At 46.0% G+C, this 7,997-nt stretch overlaps 1 pseudogene; it reads right to left on the bottom strand.

The window, feature by feature from the left end:
* Positions 1 to 6,617: 6,617 nt before the first annotated feature.
* LOC119261330 (phosphoglycerate mutase 1-like) lies at positions 6,618 to 7,748 on the bottom strand (annotated as a pseudogene).
* Positions 7,749 to 7,997: the final 249 nt, after the last annotated feature.

The following is a 7,997-nucleotide window of genomic DNA, read 5'->3' as shown; positions in this document are numbered from 1 at the left end:
CCCGTGACAGTCAGCAGAAAGGGGGAAAGAGGACATGTTTTCTCCCTTCCAGGAAACGCGTCATTTCCACTTACTCTCATTGGCCAGAATTTAATCATGCAGCCATGCCCATCTGCTAGGGAGGCCAGGTGCCCAAGTATCTATTTAAAAATTGGATGCATTCTCACTGAGGAATCAGGGGGGATGTGTAAACAGCAGTCTTTAGTACTGAAAGGCTTTAAGGAGAGGAATATTTCTTCCATTGCCAAAATGTGTTATAAAACACATTGATGTCAATGCCAAGGATCCCAAGTATACATACTACTGTTCTTTGGGTGACTAAGAACTCCCTTAATTTCACTGGATCTTCAATTACTATCGGCAAAAGGGAGGATATTCTGCCCATCTCATAAAAGTGTTCTGTGAACTAATGAGGGAATGATAAGAAAAGGGCTTAACAGGAGGTGGGAGTGAGCCTTCATTTTTAGGGAGGCTATTAATTTTGAGAAGTATCTAAACGGTGAACCCTTAAGAGTTGGAAGGAAATAGTGCCACTCATTCTGATGTTCATCCTGTAGCCCAGCAACCAGCAAAAAGCCCTTAAAAATGCACAGTGGTGGGATGATGGCCTCAGTGCATAAGTGGACAGAACAAGACTGATGTCATTGTCTTCTTTGGAAATGTGAGCACTAAATGGACCTGCTCTCTAAGCAGATAGCTGTCACAAGCCCCTGTTCACAGAACTCAACTTGCAGAGATAAATAACCAGAATGTGGTTCCAGGAAAGCTGGACATATTCACAAGTCATACAAAGAAGGATTTAGGATAAGCCAGTCTCTAAAACCTGGATGACAGGCAAAGTGGAGACAGAGCTAGAGTTCATTTGTTCTTGTTCTGAAAATTTCCCTCCATGAATAATGTAGTGAGATTATCTGTCATGAATGCTCTGCCTACTAAGCTAAGTGGCAGACTCTGAGCTAAGCTCTTAAAAGAATTATCTCATTCAACACAACATTCCAAAGAGGCGGGTACCAATCGTGTTTACAGATGAGGAAATTGAGGTCTAAGAACCTATAGTAACTCCAGCTAAAAGCATTATTTGTCCCAAGAACTCTGGCTCCATAGTCCTTAAATGTAAATGGGTAATTTCTCTGCCTTCAACTACCTAAAGTTGTTAAGATGCCTCACTTCCCATTCATCACACAGGGTTGGCGGCCTACCACACACCCAGCCCTGAGCTGTGTGCTGGTGTTGCCAAGACAGAAAGGACATATCCTAGTTCTCAAGGAGTTCACAGGCTAGTGATGAGACAGTGGGTAAATGTGCTCCTGAATATGCTGAATGGTTGCCACATACAAGGGAGGCAGACCTAATCCATCCTGATGAAGAGCCCGGGAAGGCTTCCTGGAGGAGTCAAGTTTGATGTTTGATTCAAACACACTTGAATGTGTCTGAGATAGTATACAAGCTATACACACACACCCCAACACACACACACACACACACATCACTGCTTCATAACTACCCCCTTTCTATCCATCAGTCTGATCATCCTAATTTACTTATAAACAGGGCTCTGGACATCTGGACACCATTATTAAGAATGTCTGGTGGGTTCAATTCACCTATATTATGGCTCAGATGCTTCAATTTAGGTTCCAGCAAATTTGGGAGCAAAAAGCAGCCTCACATAAGGTCCGGAGGCAGGCAGAGGCCAGACCCACTCTGGCCCCCAGCCCCATCTGGACATCCCAGGCCACCTGCTGTGAACCAGATCCTTCTTTCTTCCACTCCAACTTTCTTACCACTGGCCTGTTTTTTATTCCCACAGTAATTGTTTTAGTGGAGCATATTTTTTTAGTTTGGAAAACAAGAGACTTGAAACTGGAAAAAAAAAATGAAAAGTTGCTCATTTTTCATTTGCTTTTCTGGAGGTCCCCACCTGGAAGGGCCCACATCCTATATCCTCCCTTCTGAACATTCTCTTTCTCCTTCTCACAGTGGTAAGAAAATTGAAAAGCCGGGAGAGCATCACGAGAAAGCTCGCTGCAGAAAGGGGCAGCAAGAATAGTGGAGGAGGCCGGGGCAATGAATGGCCTTGCTTCCTGTGAGGCACAAATTCCAAATATCCAGAGCATGGGCCTGGAACAGAATGCCAGAGGGAGGGAGGTCTTATGCCAAGCTGGATAGAAGGGCCGAGGCCAGGGGTCTTGCTTCGGGACATAATTGACTTTTGATAGAGAAAACGTCGATTGTCCAATTAAGGGAGAGAAGACCGGATATTTAAAACTGCTGGCTAAAGCCTTCCTGTGAGATCAGAAGAGAAGATAAAGGGAGAGAGAGGAAGGGGGGAGAAAGAATGAACAGAAAGGTGGAAAGAAAAAGGAAACTTAAGAACCAGGGTTTCTGAAACCAGCTTCTCTGAGAAATTCTTGCCACTATGCAGATTTCATGGGGAATGCTGTAAACATTTGTTGTTAGGACTAGAACTCTGATGTGGCATTGTAGGCTGATTAAAAGCAGAAATCCTGACGCTGTGTGACTGAGGATAGACTGTCTCTCTAAGTAAAAGTGGGCATGAGAATTCCCAAGTCGGAAGCGGAGGAGGCCTGGCACGTGGAGGGTGGGCAGTGGGCTGAGAGGACACTAGTGACCACCTGTAGGGGCAGGATGGGCACAGGGCAGGTTTTTTATGATTCGGCAGATGGGTGAAGGAAAGTCCTGGAGCCCTCAGTGGGTTTCTCAGGCTTTTATTGAGCTATACAAGTAGTGTGGCAAACAGGTACACAGCAGGCAGGGGCGCCAGGTTGCCAGGAGGCCAGGAGGCCTCCGGGTCCCCAGCAAGTCTTCACTCTGAGTTTCTCTCTCTCTCTCTTCTGGCTTTCTTTCTCCCCTTCTCTCTCCTGCCTCCCTCCTGCTTCTGCTTCTCTTGGTGACTATCTCTACACTCCTCCCATGGCCCACAGAAGTAAGTAAGACAGCTTGCAACAATGTAACAACTGCAGGTGCCCCATCAGGCAGGGCAATCCTAATGGTGAGAGGGCAGAAAAGCCTAGAAAACCATTTATCCTACACCACCCCTCCTTTGTGTGATAAGAAATCTGATGGTCTGGCCTGACTACTCTGTTGCATGTGAGAGGCTCCAGGGAAGGCATTCCATGCAGCTGAGGGGTTGCTGAGGCGAGAGGGCTAGTCACCCTGCCAGTGATGGAAGAGGTCACAAGCTACTCAGCGTGTGAGGGGACCCAGCTGTGGGGGTGGCTGTGAGGACACAGCCCTGCATGGCACTGAGCTGACAATTACTGGTCAGCACAGTATCTGTGCTGTGCACACTGGTCTGTACATATATCTGTACAGCCCGGTGGCCTTGGGAACCAGGGCTCCTCTCCCTTCATTCAAATGCTGTAGTTACATTGTGGAATACAGAGTTGAGCCCTGTCACCAGTTTCAGGGCTGATGGCTATTAGATTCTTTCTTCCATAGCTGTCCTTTCTTCTCTTGGGCTCTGTTGACCTTGCTGAACTCACTCCCCTGAGCAGGTGTTTGGCTCTTATTCAAGTTCTCAGAACTAAGCCCCGTTTACTGAAGAGGTCATGTGAACAGTTGGGTGTGTGTGCGTGCATGCATGCGATGTATGTGTGCATGCATGTGCATGAATAAATGTGTATGCACTGCATGTGCATTTGTGTGTATTGCGTATGTGTGCGTGCGTGTGCATGCATGTGTGTTCCCAGTCGGTGTGGCACCTTCTGTCAGCTTTTTCACTCTCTTTGCAGCCTTTCTTTTAATAGATTTGCCCCCAATCTCTTGAAACAGTTTATCTTTAAACCCATAAGAATGTTAAAATTCTATCTGGGCTTCAGGAATTATATATTTAAAATGTCACATCCAATTGCATGACCATTAATCTAGGAACCTTAACCTTTTTGAATCTTTGAAGTTGTTCCATGAGCAAATCTAAATGTTTAATAAGTTCATTCTGGCATTGTTCCTACTTTTGATGTTATGAAACTCCACAGTACTTCCTTGTACCATAGGTTTCCGGTGGTTCTTAAAATGACTTGTTATCAGGGAAAAAAAGGGATGTTTTCCCTTTTTTCTTTTTTTTTTTTTAAAAAAAAGACTTATTTATTTATTTATACAAGCACTGGGTACAGTCAGAAGCGCGGGAGGGTGAGAGGATTCACCTGAGCCAGAGCAGAGAGCAGAGCAGGCAGACTGATGAAGTACACTGCTGAGGGGAGCTGTGGGAGGCAGGAGAGGTCTGCGTACCATGTGGGACCCTCGCCCGGATGCCAGAGATAGAACTGGCGCTACAGAGGCTGCGGGCAGCTTCGCAACCCAGCGCTCAACTGCTGCGCCACTGGGGAGGCCCAAAAGGGTTGTTTTTCAAGATGGTCTTTAAAGAAGATAATTCCCCAGGAATGGAGTTAAAAGAGAAAACTTTAGTAATTGCTTAGGAATGCACTTTAATATAGTAATTTCTTAGTGTGATGACACAGCCTAAATAGGCTTTATTTGCAATGTTCACGAACAACTTATCACGGTGCTTTGTGCTGTGGAATGAGATATTTCTCTCTAATTAAGAGATCCAAGTCCTTCAAAGAGAAATATAATGCCCTGCCTACTTAAGGGCTATATTTAAGAGAAAAGAAAAGAAAAACTGAACCTTAAAATTTTGAAAATCTGTGTGCTTACATGAAATGGTTTGGTTTGATTTATCTAGACAGGACTTTACAGTCCAATGAAGCTACTTCATTCTTGGATATATGAAAGAAAGAAGTAACATTCTAACTTCTTAGAACCATTAAGTGTTTGACAAGGATCTAGTTTTCCATTTCAGCTATTCAGCTATGGCTGGTGTTGCCAGGAAATGTTTTAATGTAGCATGTAAATTAAAAAGCACATTTTAATATTGAAGCAGAGATTCCTTTAATTTTTTAAAAGATATTTTTATTTATGCATACAAGAACTGGGGTACAGGCCAGAGGTGTGAAGTGGTGAGAGGATTCACCAGAGACAGAGTGGGGAACAGAACAGGCAAGTTGACTGAAATACACTCTTGAGGGGAGCAGTGGGTGAGACAGAAGAGGTCTACTATACCATGTGCATAGCTCACTGGCAGACCAGGGATAGAACTCGTGCTGCCAAGGCTGCAGATAGCTTCATAGTGCTGTGCTAAACCCCTTGCGCCACCAGGGAGGCCCAAGATTCCTTTTAAAAACAAGTTTTTATTTCATTTTTTTCTTGCACAGCATTCCTTACTTATACTGATCTGGAAAGATTTAGTACAGTAATGCTCAAGATGAGTACCAAACAACTGGAATAGAATGCAAAAATCAGACAGAGATACACTTGGGACTGATCAAGAGACATTTTGACGCCAAAAAACAATGGGATTGGGGGAAAAGGGTTCTAAAACACACAGCAGGGTGAGACTTTCAGAGGCAAGGAGCCTTTTCCATTTCAGTGTGAGAAATGATTATCTTCCGATGACCGCATGTGAGGTAATTTCAATTGCCACCAAAAAAAAAAAAAAAAACAAAAACAACAACCCATCAAGAAGGTGTAGCAATGGGGGAGGTGGAAGTATACATATATACGTATACTCTTTAAAAATTTCTTTTTTAAAAAAAAAGATTTGGGTGAGAGGATTCACCAGAGACAGAGTGGGGAACAGAGCAGGCAGATAGACTGAAATACACTGCTGAGGGGAGCAGCAGGCGAGGCAGGAGAGGTCTGCGGCGCCATGTGGGTGGCTCCCTGGTCGGGGATCGAACTCCTGCTGCAGTGACTGCGACCCTAAAAACTTTTCCTAAGTAAATGCAACACATAAACACTCAGAATCAACCTATGGATCCTGATCTATTGGAACCACCTCCTCTGGGGGTTGTTTGTTTGAGGCACCATGCAGGTTACATTCATCTTCTTCTGGAAGGACACAGATGCCCAGTCACCCGGGGGCAGGATAGTACAGGGCTGGCTCCCAGCAACACAGAAAGGCTCTCTTGCTCCTTACTGGTCACACTTCAGCATAGTTCCTCCCTCTCTCCTCTTCCAGTCTGTCCTTAATAAACCAAGCACTAGAAAAACTCCTGAGTAGGGCCTCCCCGGTGGCGCAGCGGTTGAGAGCTGGGTTGCGAAGCTGCCCCCAGCCTCTGCAGCGCTGGTTTGATCCCCAGCTGCTCCCCGGCCACCAAAGGAGGGTCCCACATGGCGTGCACACCTCTCCTGCGGCCCGCTGCTCCCCTCAGCAGTGTGCTTCAGTCCTTCTGCCTGCTCTGCTCCCCGCTCTGGCTCTGGTGAATTCTCTCACCCTCCCGCGCTTCTGTCTGTACCCAGTGCTTGTATAAATAAATAAAAATAAAATAAAATAAATCTTTAAAAAAAAAAAAAAGAAAAACTCCTGATTTACCAGCTCTCAACTCTCCAGGATAAGAGGTACCCTCGGCTTGGCCCGAGGACCCTTGTTTCAGAGGGGCAGTTCTAACTGGACAATAGGAAAGGAGCAGATGCAGAGACAAGATGGCTAACATGAAATTGGGGTTCCCAGCTACAACTTAAGGTGCCTACAGATGTGGCCATTGCAGGAGAGGCACAGAGGCAGAGGGTGGGCAGGTGAGATTTACTGGGGACCATCATCCAGATGCTTGTCTTGACTTCCTGGCCTTGCCCTGGGCAGCCACCACGTCCATAACTTTAAGCAAGGTCTCTCATCCCCTGGGAACTGAATGGGCTTGATGGGCTTCAAGTTCTCGTCCAAGTCAGACGATAAGAATAACAATTGGCATTTTTGGCTCCATGACGGCTTCTCCAGAGAGAGCTGCCAGGTGCTTGACAATGCCTGGAGGGCTGTTGCCAAGGACTGAAGTCAGTACCTGTTTGCCCTGCTTGCCCTGGAGGACTCTTTCTTCATTCTAAAAGGGCAGAACTCTGGCAAGAGTTCCCTGCAAACTCTCAGAGGAGAATAGCTGATAGTGAAGTAGGCACCCCTGCAGTGCTTATTGATGTTGCTGTAGAAGGGATGGTCCCAATGGAGGTTGTGGGGCATCATAGGAGGGCCTCCAGATCTTTACCTGGGCCTCAGTTGTTCATGAGGCCATCTCTGATTTACTAAGGCCGGTCAACCCCCTCAGTGCTGCTCATGGAGGGGCTGGTGGCATCTAGTGCTGTCCGGAGAGTCCAAATTGCTCTCTTCTGCACTGAGGTGAAGCCGATGTCACAATCAGAGCTATCGTCTTGCCAGGCCTGCCCGCTGTGCTTTGCCACCTGGTGCCTGGCCAGCTCACGTCCTCTTCCTTCCAGGCGCTGCCTCGCTGAAGCCGCTGTCCAGGTCCAAGCACTCCAGCTGTGCAGGTCAGCTCCAGGTGAGACAGACACAGACTCAAAGTAACTTATAAAAAACTACATGGAGGGGGCCTCCCTGGCGGTGCAACTGGTTAAGACACAACCTATGAAGCTATCCACAGCCTTTGCAGCATGAGTTCGATCCCTGGCCAGGGAGCTATCCACATGGCACAGCAGATCTCTCCTGACTCACCCCTTGCTCCCCTCAGTGGTGTATTTAAGTCAATCTGCCTGTACTGTTCCCCACTCTGTCTCTGGTGAATCTTCTCACCCCCCATACCTCTGGCCTGTACCCCAGCTCTTGTATGCATAAATAAATAAACCTTTTTTTAAAAAAAGCTACATGGAAAATTACAGAGAAAATAAAAATCACCCATAATCCTACCATTAGGGAAAACCATTATTAAACATTTTGGCGTCATCCTTCCAGTCATTTTTGTGCATAAGTAATGCTGGTTTTTTTTTAAATGATTGGATCACATGTTAAACAATTTTGTATCCCTGTTGTCCTTGTTTCTCCTTAACATGCTGGTAACATGCTGGTAAGGTTTTAGCCATGTCATATGTTCCTCCGTGCCACCATTATCATCAGCTCCATAGAGCTCCACTGCATGAATGTACCATGATTTTTTAAAAGTTAGTTCCCTGCTATGCGTTACTTGGGTTCTTTC

Source organism: Talpa occidentalis, unplaced genomic scaffold (genome assembly GCF_014898055.3).
Source record: "Talpa occidentalis isolate TD23 unplaced genomic scaffold, MPIMG_talOcc4v2.1 talOcc4.6, whole genome shotgun sequence".
Lineage (NCBI taxonomy): Eukaryota > Metazoa > Chordata > Mammalia > Eulipotyphla > Talpidae > Talpa > Talpa occidentalis.
The sequence above is the reverse complement of the archived record's forward strand: the minus strand, read 5'-3'. Positions and strand labels throughout refer to the sequence as shown.